We start from the raw sequence: 17,517 nt of genomic DNA, 5'->3' as shown, positions 1-17,517 counted from the left end.
GTCCCATCTGTTGAAGGAAGAAATATGGAAGAATGGATAGGAGCTTTGCAGAGAAGTGGAAAGAGAGAGCTAGCTAGCTAGCTAGGCAAAAAGGATAGCATGCCCATGTGTGGAAGACCATGGGTCCTAGGAAAAGTGAGGGGTTCACTATAGGTTTTCAACTTATTTCCACCTTTCAATTAGACAAAATCTTACAAGGAAGCCTAGTATACAACACAAATAAAAATAGCTCTGCTACGGCTGAAGCTATGTGAAGGAGAAGAGGCGGGAACTCCCACCCCAAGGTGGCCTTTATAAGAACCCACTGCAGGTCCTAGAACTTCACAGAGTCAGCTGAAAACCATTGCTATATGCAATAGCTATGAGTGCTTATCTATAGGTACAAGCCATACTCTCTGTTAAGCTTTATCTGATCATGTAACAAATTATGCTCTTATCTTAACTGTGGGCTGAAACCAAATAAAAAATACACAAAAATTCTCATTAAAAAGAGAGTAGGGATCTTGTTGAAATGCAAGAAAATCTCAACTTACCAACAGGTTATATTCCAAGAGTTCACTTGTAAGATGGTTCTTTAGAACTCTGTGTATCAGTTAGTTAAGACCAAAAAGATGTTGTGTAACAAACGATCTCAAAAAACAGAGTGACTTAAAACAACTATCATTTGTTCTCACATATCTGCACATAGGCTGGAGATCAGCTTATTTAAGCTGGTGCTGGACTTCACAGCTCTGCTTCAAGTTGCAGGTCAGCTAAAGGGGTAACAGCTACCTATGGAAAGCTTAGCTCATGGAGATGGCAGAAACACAAAGGAGGACAAGAGGGCAAGCAGAGAAAGACAAAGCCTCTTAAGGCCTGAGATCAGGACTGGCACACTTTTGCCCACATGTGGTTGGCCAAAACAAGTTTCATAGATGGGCCAAAGACAAGGGTTAGGAAAATATACTTTGCTCAATTGAGGCTAAAGCAAAGGGGTAAAGAATTGGAGCCAATTATTCAATCTACTATATTCTGAATGCATTTTTCCATAAAAACAAATTTCAAGTCATAGTTGAATACCATATTAGCTCTCCAAAACCAACTTAATGTTAAGAGAAATAACAATAACAGCCTAGCATCAGGTGATGCTGGCACATTTTTAAGTAAGCCAAATTTGTCTTCCCAGCTCTCTTTCTTCACCCTCTTTCAACAATGCTCATATCTCTCTCCATGAGCTCAGCATCTTCATGGTTGCTCTAACCCCTCACCTCTGTGTCACTCATCCCTCACTTCCCTCCCCTCCATTGTTTCAGCCCCTAAATTCAGAACTCTGGATCCCTCAATGTAGACCCTCCCAGTTGGCTGCCAAAAGGAAAACCATCTGATTAAATCAACTTACGCTTACATGTAAATGGCCCAATGCTTCTTTACAGTTTCTAAAACAGTTGCCTTTTTAAAGGGGGCTGTCCCACAGCCCAGTAATCCTCCCACTAGTGAGATGTGAGATAGTAAATACATTGATGAAATCCTTAAAGTCAGGAATATTCTTAGAAAAGGGGAATATGTCTTAGGCAAGTCTGCTTGTTACTCTCATGTTGTGAAGAAAGTGTCATTTATACATGTGAAGCCTGCTGTATTGACTTTATTACTCCCACTTCCAATATTTTCTTTCCCACTCTGTACTTCTGTGAGGAATTGAATTCACCAGGAGAAGACAAATGTCAGAGTTACGATTTACATCTCATTACAGGGCAAGTGTTGTTTCCCATTTTGGAATTTATTCTTCAGGCCAAATCTTTAAAGACTTTCTTTTTTTTCTTTCAACATTAAAATGGCATATTTCAGCATGAAATATGCCTACTCTGGCTTAGGAAGAGCTTAATGATTTGGCCTTTGTATTGAGTTTTCATGTAAATATTTCTGTTTTAAACAAACAAACAAATTATTATCCTGAGAACATTGCTATTAATCATAATAATGTGTTTACTTTTAAAGACAGATCATAAAGAAAGATTCCAAGTATTAAGTTTTAGTAACACCACTTTTCTACCCTGTTCAAATGTATGTCTACACAGACAAAAAGGGAAGAGGAAAATTGTGAATTAGAGATACCACGTAAATGACTAATCTGAAAAATATGGACCAAAAAATATAGTTTTATTGATCCTAAGGTATAAATATACGTATGGTTCTTCATTTCTGCTGATGTTTTCCATGACAAAAATAGCTATGCCTATATGCCTATGACAATATTATTATGTTATATTTTAGTCATTTTGAACAACCTTTGAAATAGTTAATATCCTCCCCCATCACTTTGCCCAAAAAACAATGGTACCTATCATTAGCTATGTGAAGATGAGCTGTTACGAACAGTTATTTCTCTTCCAGTCTTGTCAAGTGCCAGTAACCATAACATTGATTTCAGGTAGATTATGTTAAGTTAGGATTTGAGAAGCTTTGGTTTAAGAACACCTCACATTTTTGTTTACATTAGCCAAAGTGGTCATCCAAATTCCATGCTATCCAAGAAAGAATGCTTTTCCCTTGCTTCTTAAGAATCAAATTGTGATGAAATCTAAATACAATCAAAACTCTCAGTGAAGAGAGCTGTAAAATAGAGTGTGTAATAAGGAGTATGATTAGAAAAGTAAGTCCCCCACTTCAAATGGCAGAGTGACCAGTCATCCATCAGTCATGTAGCTGCTCTTATTACTGGTTCATTTAGCATGAACTCATAAGTGATTGGCTAAAATGAAGCAAGGACAACGTATAGGTGAATCAAAATACCACATTGTATGCCACAAATGTATTCAATTACCATTTGTCAATTAAAAAGAAAATAAAATTAAAAAATAAAGTCCATGAATGGTAATGCCACGAAAAACTAAATTAAAATTTTTAACGAAGCATGTAGTTCAGAGCAACCACTCAAATTCCAGCTTCAACATTTATCAGCCATAACTTAAGCAAGTTTCTTAACCTCTCTGTGTTTCAGTTTCTTTACCTGCTAAGTGGAGATTACAGTACAAATCTCTTAGAGTAATTGTAAAGATTGAATGAGTCTTTACTATGTGCCAGGCACAGTGCCAGATGTGTGAACTGTTCAGAACAGTGCCTGGCACATATTAAGCACTATGGGTTTGTTGTTCTTGTCCTGGCCATTGTTATTATGGTAATCATCATTATGTCATTGTGATTATGGTAATCATCACCACCATCATCATTGTCTGTGGATTTCTGTTAGCCATGCAGTCTCTCTTTCCTATTAACTTTTCCTCTTAGTTGCGAGGAGTTGAATCAGCTCATAGTTGATAAAAAATTCTTGAGTTCCTTTATGAACATTGCTGTTGGGAGTACAGATTGGACTAAGATCTTGGCAAGATCTAATAAAGTTGAAGACACTCCTTTCTTATGAGCTAGCAATGCTACTCTCAGGCAAATACAATGGAGAAACTCCTAGATCTGTGTACCAAAAGACATTTATATTAGAATATTCATGGCAATGTGGTTTGTAGTTTAAAAAATGGAGACATCTAGATGATGATCAGTAAGAGAATGGATAAGTCTTAGAGTAATCATACAACAAAATAGCAAACCGTAGTGATAATGAATAAAATAGGTTATAAGTATCAACTTGAACAAATCTCACAAACATAATATTAGGTGAAGAAAACCAATTCATAGAATATATCAGTATAATTCTAATTGCATATGGTTCAAATACACGCAAAATTTGTTTTTAAAAAGCGGAAGGACAATATGCACAAAACCATGATAGTGGTTACCTTGGGACTAAGAGGGGTATTACTGGAGTTTCAATGATAGGAATTATATATTTCTTTTTTTTAGACAAAGTCTCACTCTGTCACCTAGGTTGGCATGCAACGGCACGAACTCGGCTCACTGCAACCTCTGCGTTCGGGGTTCAAGCAATTCTCCTGCCTCAGCCTCCTGAGTAGCTGGGATTACAGGTGCACACCACCACAGTCAGTTACTTTTTGTATTTTTAGTAGAGACGGGGTTTCACCATGTTGGTCAGGCTAGTTTCACCCTCCTTGGCCTCCCAAAGCACTGGAATTACAGGCGTGAGCCACCACACCTGGCAAGTAATTACATATTTCTTAATTTAGGTGGGTAGATACATAGACATCCATTTTATTGCAAAGTCTTAAAATTCACAGATATTATGAGTTGGTAAGTATGTTAACATTTTATTCAAAAGTTATTCATTGAAGAAAAAAATGAATAAAAGCACCCGCATTTCTCTCAGGTGGCACTTGCAGCCCCAGTTTCTCATCTTCAGTGTGCCAGGGCACTATTCTGTGAGTATTTCTCTTCAGGGATATGCAGTGGGATTAGGTCATGAGATGTTCTGCCTCTATTGACATTTTTTTTTCTAAATCTAGGAATGCAATATCATGCCAAAATGATATGGATGCCTCTTCTCACAAACATTACTCTACCTGTTACCTCACACAGCAGGAGGTGGGTTTGCTTTCCCTATTTGACAAAAAAGAAATGGAAGCACAACCATGAGCCTATTATCCAACTGTTATGGACACTCTGGTGCCTGGAAGCATCAACATGTCCTGCTTTCTTCAGATGGCTTCTCTTCTGTTTTCTCTCATTCACCACCTTTGCTGCTATAAAACATCAGCAAGTTCTTTTGGAAGTTGGAGAGCTATAAATCTTAAATTTAAAAAACAATAAGGGAACGACACCTCTGGGATTAAAACCCACCTCTCCTGATTACAGGTTCCATAACTGAACATCCTGTAAATGGGATTTCAATCCATACGTGGTGTTCATTATGCACCAACGTGCAAGATGAGTGCTGGGGAGCAAGAATTGAACCACTGAACGCTCCAGCCCAGGACCCGATGTAATAATGGAAGTGAGTCCTCAGTGAAGGCCACAGACACCCAGCCACTGGCCCCTCCCATGCAGCCACCCAGGGCTTTTCTTTGCATTATTTATTTATTTCTAAGACTTAGGGGTGGAGAGGAAAGAGGAAGAAAAGGAAGTGATTTTTCTTCTTAATAGGCTTGCTCTTCTTCCTCTGGGTAGAATCAATGCAAGTGGGATTGAACTCATTCACCAATATCCCCTTCCCTCCAAACTGCTTCCTTCCATTGTAAATAATTCAGACAAAATAAAATAATCATGTGCTGGTAATTACCACTACCCCTACCCCAAAAACAAATGCTTGCTGAAATGCCGCCCTTCTGATGTTGCAGCGACTGTGCCTGGGACCACCGTGATGGCGAGTTGAAGCTGAGATGTGTGGTGTGCGAAGGTGAGGGCAGGAGGGCTGTTTGGTCGTCTTTCCTGAGCAGAACGGCACTGAAATGCTACCACTGTGCCTCCCTGGAAATGGCTGGCGCTCTGCTAAGGGGCCTGGAAACAGCACAAATTTTAAGAGGCTGCTCTAAACCCAATTCCCCTTATTTTTCATTCTGATTTCCATATTTCTATCTTTGTGTATGAGAGGAAAGCTTTGACAGGCAGCTCTAAGACACACGCAGGCACATACACACAAACACACAAGTATGCCTTTTCTCCTAGCTCATCTCTTCATATAATTTTTATTTAATGGGTTTATTTCTTCATATAAACACCTTGCTCACCTGTGCGCACCTTATTAACTGGAACCTTTAGGAGAGGAGTAAATGGTTGTTTTGCTTCAAAACATCAATAAAGTTCAGGGAGAGATGGCACAATGTACAATATGAGAATTAACATTCTCGATCCTGTAGAACAAAATGGTGGCAACTCACCAAAAAAGCAGGGAAGAAGAGGCTCCCCCAACAAAACAACACATGTGAGCAGAATACGCTGTGTGGTAAAAGGCATCTCATTTGGGTAGTGGTAATTTACGCAGAGATCTCTGCTTTTTGTTCTTTGCAAAAAGATTCTCCACAGACTCATCATCTTCATGGAGAATTAAAGAAGCTATAAACAATAATTTAGAAAACAGCATGGATAGGACTGTTATGATCCCAGCTTGTTATTGATACTTGGCATGTGGCCTTTAAATAAGATGCTGGAAATAAAGAGACTGAACTCACACACATGTAGACAGAATCTTGGCTCTTCCTTCTTGCCCTCAGTCACTCCTCTGAAGCCAGTGGGGAAGGCCCTGGGGAGCAGAGGGAAGTGGCCTTCGAAGCCCAAGTGTTCTCCAGGCTGCCCCAGTAGAATGGGAGAAGTCCATTCCTCTCTATGACTCGTTCTTTTGTCATAGTCAACAGTGGCAGAAAGAAGAGGTTCTAAATTCGACCTGTCCAGTATGCTGGCCACTAGCTATGTGTGGCTATTTACACTTAATTAAAGCTAAAAAAAAAATTCAGTTCCTCAGTCACACTGGCCACATTTCAAGTGCTCAATAGCCACACGTGGCTAGTAGTTGCCGTATTGAATGGTGCAGACGTAGAACATTCCATCACCTTAGAAAGCTCTATTGGACAAGGCTGCTCTACTGTCAACACACTGGAGAAATTTAGCAGGTGTGCTGAGCATCCAGGGAAAGTCTTTCTGAAGACAAGGTGTATTAGTCCATTTTCATACTGCTATAAAGAACTGCCCCAGACTGGGTAATTTATAAAGGAAAGAGGTTTAATTTACTCAGCATGGCAGGGGAGGCCTCAGGAAACTTACAATCATGGTGGAAGGTGAAGGGGGAAGCAAGGTCTCTTCTTCACAAGGCAGCAGGAAGGAGAAGTGCCCAGTAAAGTGGGAAGAGCCCCTTATAAAACCATCAGATCTCTTGGGAACTCACTCACTATCACAAGAACAGCATGGAGGATGCCCTCATGATCCAATTACTTCCACCTGGTCTCTCCCTTGACATGTGGGGATTATGGGGATTACAATTCAAGATGAGATTTGGGTGAGGCACAATACCTAACCATATCAGAAGGGCATTAAAGGAATCCAACCCTAAGTCACTTCCACATTTGGAAGTGGAATTTATTTGACTGTAAAAATAAGTAAATACACATGGGAAATAGGTGCAACACCCAGGGTTTAAAAAATCCTGCTTCTACCCCTTAATAAGCCTTAAGATATAACAGCAGGATATTTTCAAGTGTTTAGTAAATATATCTCTGAGTTTGGATAATTTTCCCCTTCTATTTAATTGCTAACATGAGGAAGTTTTTGGAGAGAGAAAAAAGACCATATTCTGGGTGAAATTTTTTAATATTCTAAACAGAGAGTAGTAATTGCAAAGAAAATATTTTAAAATTGTATTAAAATATTGCAAAATAGATTATGTGGAATAAATTCCAAAATATCAACATTTTATGAAAAGCCAAGATATGGTTCCTATGACTGTTCCACCAGCAAGAGGATCAGGGCCAGGCCTGAGGTTTTCTGTTCCCCACCTTCACCTCTGATTCTAAGGTGACTCCATCAGGGGCCAGAAACTGGGGCTGAATCTAGGGGTACAAATGACCCAGACAGAAAATGCCAGCCTCACAATTAACCCCGGAAGTGGGAAGAAAACCACTGGATGTACTGGAAGGGCTTTCAGCAGGGAGGGTGTGAGCCCAGGTGAACTCTTAATGCCGTGTATAACTCACTGGATATATTTCAAGATATAAGCAATTCCTGGACCAGGCATGGTGGCTCACACCTGTAATCCCAGCACTTTGGGAGGCCGAGGTGGGTGGATCACCTGAGGTCAGGAGCTTGAGACCAACCTGGCCAATATGGTGAAACCCCATCTCTACTAAAAATACAAAAAAAAAAATACCTGGGTGTAGTGGTGGGCTCCTGTAATCCCAGCTACTGGGGAGGCTGAGACATAAGAATCACTTGAACCCAGGAGGTGGAGATTGCAGTGAGCTGAGATTGCACCACTGCACAGAGCAAGACTGCAAGACTTGCATCTCAAAAAATGACAGAGCAAGACTGCATCTCAAAAAAAAAAAGATATAAACAATTCTGGACCTCATATTTGTTAATGCCATACTTAAATATTAAAGTTACTGATATTTAAGTTATCAGTATCTTAAATATTTTAGATATTTAGATATCTAGTATTTTAGATGTTTAGATACCTTAAATATCAGTATCTTAAATATTTAAGATACTGAAAAAATCAGTATTTTTACTTTAAAAATAGTATGGAGTATAGAATATTAGTATATCTCATTTAGTATCACCATCACTAGGGGAAAAGAGGCATTCACGTTTCTTATTCTTATATTTGAATAAGAGCAGAAATTTCAAAAGCTCTCATCAGACATCCAGAATGTTCTCATTGGTTTCAAATGCTATTTATCCAGAGTCCTTTTTTATTTTATTTAATTTAATTAATTAATTTATTTATTTATTTTTGAGATGGAGTCTCACTGTCACCAGGCTGGAGTGCAGCGATGTGATTTGGCTCACTGCAATCTCTGCCTCCTGGGTTCAAATGATTCTCCTGCCTCAGCTTCCTGAGTAGCAGGGATTACAAGCATGTGCCACCACGCCCAGCTAATGTTTATATTTTTAGTAGAGACGGGGTTTCACCATGTTGGCGAGGCTGGTCTCGAACTCCTGACCTCAGGTGATCCGCCTGCCTCTGCCTCCCAAGGTGCTAGGATTACAGGCGTGAGCCACCACGCCCAGCCCAGAGTCTGTTTTTAAAGAGACTGTGGTATCTGGCATGACTTGTGTTTACCTTGATTTTCCACCTCAGTATCCCAGACATTTGTTCAATCATTCTTTGTTCATTCACTCTTTATTCCTTTGTTCATCCACACAAGCTTTTTTTTCTTTTCAACAGAGCCACACTGAGCACTGCTATACGTAGGGCAGTAAGGGTGATGCTGTGGCGGACAAAAAGATCCGTCTGAAATCACCCCCGCTAGCCAGGTAGGTGAGATTCTCCTTCCTGCGTTCATCAGTCACTTTCCCAGCCAGTGCTGACACTGAGGATTGCCATGTGCCAGCACTACGCTAGGGTCTGATAAACTTTCTTTTAAGGTTTTGCAGTCTCAAAGGAAAAGAAAAAAAGCATGATTATTACCATAAAGGCAGTGCACGGTGAGGGCCATCAGAGAAGTACAGAGAGAGAAAGTGCTTGTGGATTTAGAGGCAAGGGAGCCAGGTCCAGCTGGGAAAACAGGACAGCCTCACAGCAGGGGTGGCATTTGAGCTGGACCCTGGAAAGGAATGTCACTGGAGGTGTGCCAAGTCAGAGAGACAAGAAAAAGGGGGCTACGTTTGGAGAACAAAAACTGGGTACCCCCGTTTAGCTGGATGACAAACTGAGGAAAGGGAAGTGGTAGGGGAAAAGGCTACAAAGGCAGGTCATAGGGGTGGCAGAGGATCTGAATGCCAGGTGGGGCCAGAAATACTCACACTGATACTGTCCCAGTTAACAGTGGAAGGTGGACTCCAGCGCCTGCTTGAACTGATGAAGGGCAGTCACTTTATCCATACTTGTAAATACTTAAGAGCCTCTGTCTACTAAACCCACTCTGTGATTGGTGCTCCACGTTATGGGAAGTAATTACGCCATCAGTTATAATGCCAGGCATCTACTTACATTCCAACTTAGCTCCTCTGCTTTCCTTAAATGTTTACCTGATGGTTCAATTCATCTTCAGAGTGATGGATCTTTTACAAAAGCCACACAATTACCCCACGAAAGTGAAACAAAGGATTCATCCTCAATGAGCAGAGAGTTGGAGCATGTGGTGGAAAGAACCGTGGATTTGAAGCCAGAAGACAACTTAGGCCTGGTTCTGTCATTTAGCAGCTGGGGACACTGGGCAAAGCATATGCATGCTCTGAACAGCAACTCCTTATCTTTCTATAAAATGGAGGGAGATAGTGATGTCTGCCCTCACTAAGCTACAAAACACTGGGAAAATAGAAACTATTATTATGCTTAGATAAGAGTTGAGAATAGTTAGCATTGATTCATCATCTGACAAAAATAAATCCAGGATTACTTTTTCTTTGTGAATAATGTACTTTTCCTCTTCAAAGTCCCAATATTCTTTCAAATATAAAGCTACTATTTCTTTGGTTAGCTTTAAAAAAAATATGAATACATAATAGTTGCACATATTTTAAAGCTACTATATATTTAAGAACAGTTTATATGCACATAGAGATTATATCTTCTGCTTTTTTCTGATTATTTCCTTCCTAGTTTATTTGTTATTTAATTTGGGAAGTAGCAAATGATTTATTTTGTGATTTAAATTTTGAAACTGATTATGAATTTCTTGAGTACCTACTTACTGTGTGTGTTTAAAATCTTATTCCTGGCCAGGCAGTATACAGAAGCAATGTTGGACCTGGGCCCTAACCAGAAAGACATTACAATCTAATAAATTCCTTAAGGTAATTTATGTTGTTGCATTATGCATGGAGTTAGAAAAACAAAATAAAAGAATAACTGTAAGTCCAATAGTAGTTGAGACTACCTATGCTTGGGAGTATAGAAAAAGAGAGAGTTCATCCAGGCAACCTACAGAATGGGAGAAAATTTTTACAATCTACCCATCTGACAAAGGGCTAATATCCAGAATCTACAAAGAACTTTAACAAATTTACAAGAAAAAAATCAAACAACCCCATCAAAAAGTAGGCAAAGGATATAAACAGACACTTCTCAAAAGAAGACATTTATGCAGCCAAGAGACACATGAAAAAATGCTCATCATCACTGACAATCAGAGAAATGCAAATCAAAACCACAATGAGATACCATCTCACACCAGTTAGAATGGCGATCATTAAAAAATCAGGAAACAACAGGTGCTGGAGAGGATGTGGAGAAATAGGAACACTTTTACACTGTTGGTGGGACTGTAAACTAGTTCAACTATTGTGGAAGACAGTGTGGTGATTCCTCAGGGATCTAGAACTAGAAATACTGTTTGACCCAGCCATCCCATTACTGGGTATATACCCAAAGGATTATAAATCATGTTGCTATAAAGAGACATGTATATGTATGTTTATTGCAGCACTATTCACAATAGCAAAGACTTGAAACCAAATGTCCATCAATGATAGACTGGATTAAGAAAATGTGGCATGGCTCTGTCTATGGAATAGCCATTCTTTATTCCTTTACTTTCTTAATAAACTTGCTTTCCCTTTACTCTATGGACTCGCCCTGAATTCTTTCTTGTGTGAGATCCGAGAACCTTCTCTTGGGGTCTGAAATAGGACCCCTTTCCGGTAACAGAAATACATATGACCCTCTCAATGGGTGGAATAAGAACATTCAGTAGGATTCAACACTCATTCTTGATGATACAAAAGAAGTAATAAAATCTCTCTACAGCTTATGAGTGGTTGAACCAGATTCAGAACTGCTCTCCAGAGGACTTTTGGAAATTTGGGGATGGAGAAGGAAATTTGTTGTCAGAATGATTAAGGAATGTCATCAATATTTCACAACTAGGCCCAGAAGTTTTAACACCTTGCAACGTATAGGACATCCCTGCCTAAAGAAAAAATGCTGCTCCCTCTCCCTCTCCCTCTCCCCACGGTCTCCCTCTCCCTCTCTTTCCACGGTCTCCCTCTGATGCCCGGTACTGCTGCCATCTCAGCTCACTGCAACCTCCCTGCCTGATTCTCCTGCCTCAGCCTGCCGAGTGCCTGCGATTGCAGGCGCGCGCCGCCACGCCTGACTGGTTTTCGTATTTTTTTGGTGGAAACGGGGTTTTGCTGTGTCGGCCGGGCTGGTCTCCAGCTCCTAACCGCGAGTGAACTGCCAGCCTCGGCCTCCCGAGGTGCCGGGATTGCAGACGGAGTCTCGTTAACTCAGTGCTCAATGGCGCCCAGGCTGGAGTGCAGTGGCGTGATCTCGGCTCGCTACAACCACCTCCCAGCCGCCTGCCTTGGCCTCCCAAAGAGCCGAGATTGCAGCCTCTGCCCAGCCGCCCCCCCGTCTGGGAAGCGAGGAGCGTCTCCGCCTGGCCGCCCATCATCTGGGATGTGAGGAGCCCCTCTGCCTGGCTGCCCAGTCTGGAAAGTGAGGAGCGTCTCTGCCCGGCCTGGGCCATCCCATCTAGGAAGTGAGGAGCGCCTCTTCCCAGCCGCCATCACATCTGGGAAGTGAGGAGCGTCTCTGCCCGGCCGCCCATCGTCTGAGATGTGGGGAGCACCTCTGCCCTGCCGCCCCGTCCGGGATGTGAGGAGCGTCTCTGCCCGGCCACCCCGTCTGAGAAGTGAGGAGACCCTCTGCCTGGCAACCGCCCAGTCTGAGAAGTGAGCAGCCCCTCCGCCCAGCAGCCACCCCGTCTGGGAAGTGAGGAGCATCTCCGCCCGGCAGCCACCTCGTCCGGGAGGGAGGTGGGGGGGTCAGCCCCCCGCCCGGCCAGCCGCCCCGTCCGGCCAGCCGCCCCGTCCGGGAGGGAGGTGGGGGGATCAGCCCCCTGCCCGGCCAGCCGCCCTGTCCGGGAGGTGAGGGGCGCCTCTGCCCGGCCGCCCCTACTGGGAAGTGAGGAGCCCCTCTGCCCGGCCAGCCGCTCTGTCCGGGAGGGAGGTGGGGGGGGTCAGCCCCCCGCCCGGCCAGCCACCCCGTCCGGGAGGGAGGTGGGGGTGTCAGCCCCCCGCCCGGCCAGCCACCCCGTCCGGGAGGGAGGTGGGGGGGTCAGCCCCCCGCCCGGCCAGCCACCCCGTCTGGGAGGGAGGTGGGGGGGTTAGCCCCCCGCCTGGCCAGCCGCCCCGTCCGGGACGTGAGGGGCGCCTCTGCCCGGCCACCCCTACTGGGAAGTGAGGAGCCCCTCTGCCCGGCCAGCCGCCCTGTCCGGGAGGGAGGTGGGGGGGGTCAGCCCCCTGCCCGGCCAGCCGCCCCGTCCGGGAGGTGAGGGGCGCCTCTGCCCGGCCGCCCCTACTGGGAAGTGAGGAGCCCCTCTGCCCGGCCAGCCGCCCCGTCCGGGAGGGAGGTGAGGGGGTCAGCCCACCGCCCAGCCAGCCACCCCGTCCGGGAGGGAGGTGGGGGGGTCAGCCCCCCACCCGGCCAGCCACCCCGTCGGGGAAGTGAGGGGCGCCTCTGCCCGGCCGCCCCTACTGGGAAGTGAGGAGCCCCTCTGCCCGGCCACCACCCCGTCTGGGAGGTGTACCCAACAGCTCATTGAGAACAGGCCATGAAGACAATGGCGGTTTTGTGGAATAGAAAGGGGAGAAAGATGGGGAAAAGATTGGGAAATCGGATGGTTGCCGTGTCTGTGTAGAAAGAGGTAGACATGGGAGACTTCAATTTGTTCTGTACTAAGAAAAATTCTTCTGCCTTGGGATCCTGTTGATCTGTGACCTTACCCCCAACCCTGTGCTCTCTGAAACATGTGCTGTATCCACTCAGGGTTGAATGGATTAAGGGCGGTGCAAGATGTGCTTTGTTAACCAGATGCTTGAAGGCAGCATGCTCGTTAAGAGTCATCACCACTCCCTAATCTCAAGTACCCAGGGACACAAACACTGCGGAGGGCCGCAAAGTCCTCTGCCTAGGAAAACCAGAGAACTTTCTTCACTTGTTTATCTGCTGACCTTCCCTCCACTATTGTCCTGTGACCCTGCCAAATCCCCCTCTGCAAGAAACACCCAAGAATGATCAATAAAAAATAAAAAATAAAAATAAAAATAAAAGAAAAAAGAAAATGTGGCACATATATACCATGGAATACTATGCAGCCATAAAAAAGGATGAGTTCATGTCCTTTGTAGGGACATGGATGAAGCTGGAAACCATCATTCTCAGCAAACTCTTGCAAGGACAGAAAACCAAACACTGCATGTTCTCACTCATAGGTGGGAATTGAACAATGAGAACACTTGGACAAAGGGCAGGGAGCATTACACACTGGGGCCTGTTGTGGGGTGGGGGGAGGGGGAAGGCATAGCATTAGGAGATATACCTAATGTAAATGACCAGTTAATGGGTGCAGCACACCAACATGACACATGTATACATATGTAAAAACCTGTACGTTGTGCACATGTACCCTAGAACTTAAAGTATAATAAAAAAATTTTAAAAAAATTAAAATAAAAAAGAAAAAGAGAGAGTTCATCAAAGGCAGGAGTGGCTGGGAAGCCTTTCTGCAGTAAGTGAGTTTCAGGAAGGCTTCCTGCAGCAGGTGAGCTCCAGGTGAGCCCTGACAGCCCACCAGGGTTGAGTGGAGTGGAGGGCAACCAGGACACTGAGAAGTTGTGGCAATGGTTAGAAATGGTATGGGACTTGAGGGACAATGAGAAAAATGACAATGTCTAGTGGAGAGAAATGTTGGAGAGTCCAGGGAAATTAGACTGGGTCAGATTATGAAGGACTCAGAATTTTATCTCTGTTCAACACATGCCTTTTGACAATGTATACTATTTGGGGCCACTCACTGCAGTGGATAGACCATAAGTAAGATACTCTCTCTACTTCAAGACACTAGTTGTCTGGAACAGAGGACTAAGTCTCTTGAGAATTAACTATTTACAGCCACCAATGTAAATAGGAACTGAGCTGAGGAACCTCCTGGGGAAAAACCAAACAAACAAGTCAATCAACTTGAACTTTGTTTTCATAGCTGTTGGTCAGACAATTGCATACATGTCTCAAGGCGCCAGAAGCCAGGTTGGGAGAGAGATGAGAGATGGTAGGAGAGAGTTCGCCATGTGGCATGGGGTCTGGCAGGGCCTCTTTGCAGAGGGCCTGAGAGCCAGACATGAGTGGTGATCTTGGAAAACTGGCAGGCCTGGTACCTGGAGCACCTGCCTCAGCTAAGCTGATGGTGTCTACATACCTGTGTAGGAACTGAGGGGGGGGGTCTCAAAACAATTCTATAACACCTCAGTGTGCAAAATAGTGTTCTAAGACCCCACTCTTACTGTGGAGGGAGCATTCTCACTTTAGGAGACCACCAAGCAGTCATAGCCCTCGTGAAACTGAATCAGATCAGTCGGGGCAAGCCAATCTTTCAATATCTGCACTTAAGCAAGGAAAGAGGGCCCAGAAAGCAGGCCAGAGAGAGGCAACATAGGCCAGAAGTATTATGCTAGATTAGATATATCAACAAACAAATGTACTGCATCCCCACCGCCCTGACTTTTGGGCTTGGTCAAGTGAATTGCTTGGACTAACAGAATGTTAGCAGGCAGGACGCAAGCTTAGGCTACAATGTGCTTGTGTAGTGGCGCCTGACCTCTTGAGTTTCTGTTCTCACCTTGAGAAGACTATGTCCCAGTTAGCTCCTTGGTCTGAGAAAGAGCAGACCCAGACCTGCAGGATGAAGCAGAGCCGACCCTGGCCAGCCTGCAGATGCATGAGAATAACATAGTATAATTCACACAAACTGGGAATCCAAGTCACACAAACTGGAATCCCACATTCCACAAACTGGATTGTCTCCGCCTGCCTTACTGAATGCACTTATCAATAAAGAAGTTATTCACAATAAGAAACTGTGAAGAAGGACCCCACACAAAGAAAAGTTGTTTTGTTTTGTTTTTCCATCAAAAGCTATGGTTTACTCAAGCTTTGGCCAAAATCAAGCATAACTGTGTAAGATAAAAAGTTCAAATTAACCCAGACTACAGGCTTGGTTCTGCAGTAGAAGCTTCTGGAGCTTATGCAGTATTTTTTCTTTCAGTGCATCTTTCCCTTTGTTTAACTTTTTATCTTGAAATAACTTTAGGAAAGTTGCAAAAATAGTACAGACAGTTCTGTATTCCTTCACCCAGCTTCTCCCAAAGCTCATATCTTACACAATCATAGTTTCTGAATTAGGCCATTTTTGCATTGCTATTAAAAAAATACTCGAGGGTGGAAGCGGTGGCTCACGCCTGTAATCCCAACACTTCGGGAGGCTCAGGCAGGTGAATCACCTGAGGTCAGGAATTCGAGACCAGCCTGGTCAACATGGTGAAACCACATCTCTACTAAAAATACAAAAATTAGCCAGGCGTGGTGGTACGCGCCTGTAGTCCCAGTTACTCGGGAGGCTGAGGCAGGAGAATCACTTGAACCCGGGAGGCAGAGGTTGCAGTGAGCTGAGATTGGGCCATTGCACTCCAGTCTGGGCAACAAGAGTGAAACTCCATCTCAAAAAAAAAAATACTTGAGACTGGGTAATTTATAAAGAAAAGAGGTTTAATTGGCTCACAGTTCTGCAGGTTTTGCCGGAAGCATGGTGCTGGCATCTGCTTCTGGTGAGGCCTCAGGAAGTTTAAAATCATGGCGGAGTGCGGCAGGGAGCCAGCATGTCACATGGTGAGAGTGGGAGCATGAAAAAAAGAAGACAAATGTCCCAGAGTCTTTTAAACAACCAGATCTCTCATGAATTAACTGAACAAGAACCTACTCATCATCCAGGGGATGGTGCTAAATCATTCATGAGGGATCCCCTCCCATGAGTCAATCGCCTCCCACCAGACCCCACCTCCAATACTGGGAATCATATTTCAACATGAGATTTGGAGGGGCCAAAGCATCCTGACTATATGAGTATCATTACCAAAGCCAGGAATTTAACTGGTACAGTACTACTGACTAAGCCTCAGACTTCATTTGCATTTCACCAGTTTTTCTACTAACTTCTTTCATCCAGCTTCCTACTAACTTCCTTTTTCTGTTGTAGGATTCAATCCAGAATCCCACACTATTTTGTCTCTTTAGTCTCTTCCAGTCTGTACCAGGTCTTTAGTCTTACATTTATGACCTTGACACTTTGAAAGAGTACTGGCCAGTTAGTGTGTAGAACAGGTTTGTCTGCTGTTTATTCATGACTAGAGTGAGATTATACATCTTTAGTAAGAACGCCACAAAAATGATGTGTGCCCTTCTCAGTGCATCTTGTCTGGGGAAGGGGCCGGGAGTCTGGGGGACACCATCTGGTTACTAGTGAAGTTAACCTTGATCACTTGGTTAAGGGGCTATCTGTTGGGTTTCAGCATTGTAATGGTAGTGTTTTTGTTTTGTAATTAATACATATCTTGGGAAAGATACTTTGAAGCTATGCAAATATCCTGTTTCTCCTCAAACCTTCACCACTGATTTTAGCATTCATTGGTGGAACTTGCCTGCAACAATTATTACTGTGGCATCTGTCTAATAGTAGCTCACACATCTGAACCTAGAGGGAAGCAGCTAATGAGCCATCCCTTCGCTTCACAACCCCAACCTAACCAATAATGAGATGTGAACTAGTGCAAAGGGGTAAGAAAGGTCCAGTTCCTGAAACTAAGGAGTCTCAGCCACTGTTTCTGGGCTGCTTTGCGGGGTTGAGTGAACACCAGTTGACAGATTTTGCTTAGAAGGCAAAGAGGTGAACAGCTGGGGAGCACAACCAACTTCCATGCTAATCAAGGTGAATATAGCCATGACGTAGAACAGAAAACCACAGGACTCTGTTTAACACAACCAGGGATTCAACTTTTTCAGCCAACTACCTTGTTTTCCATTTGTAATTAGAGTCACAAAGCAATAGCCTCCTCCTGTGCTACCCCACAAGCAGAGCCCCAGACAACATCCTCATTTTCAATAACTCTTCCCCTTTATCTCACTCTGCCTGATGCTTAATAAGCTGA

General features: G+C 43.8%; 1 protein-coding gene across 3 annotated transcripts in view; it reads right to left on the bottom strand.

Annotated features, from left to right (window-relative positions):
* The window catches only part of LOC101142762 (autism susceptibility gene 2 protein-like), a 102,967-nt gene that overhangs the window by 63,379 nt on the left and 22,071 nt on the right, over nucleotides 1-17,517 (bottom strand). Inside the window, exons 1-3 of one of the 3 annotated variants that reach the window (XR_008667187.2) lie at nucleotides 6,051-6,159; nucleotides 5,610-5,732; nucleotides 4,923-5,379 (exon numbers count right to left, since the gene is read on the bottom strand). The exons of 1 other annotated variant lie outside the window; for it this stretch is intronic. The gene's annotated coding sequence lies outside the window, so the exon portion shown is untranslated. Of the gene's footprint in view, nucleotides 1-4,922; nucleotides 5,380-5,609; nucleotides 5,733-6,050; nucleotides 6,160-17,517 lie in introns of those variants that run through there. One more of the 3 variants, XR_008667188.2, reaches the window with a different exon arrangement.

This window comes from Gorilla gorilla, chromosome 6 (genome assembly GCF_029281585.2).
Source record: "Gorilla gorilla gorilla isolate KB3781 chromosome 6, NHGRI_mGorGor1-v2.1_pri, whole genome shotgun sequence".
In the NCBI taxonomy this organism is placed as follows: Eukaryota; Metazoa; Chordata; class Mammalia; order Primates; family Hominidae; genus Gorilla; species Gorilla gorilla.
Note: the sequence above shows the minus strand (reverse complement) of the source record. Positions and strands in the feature narration are given on the sequence as shown.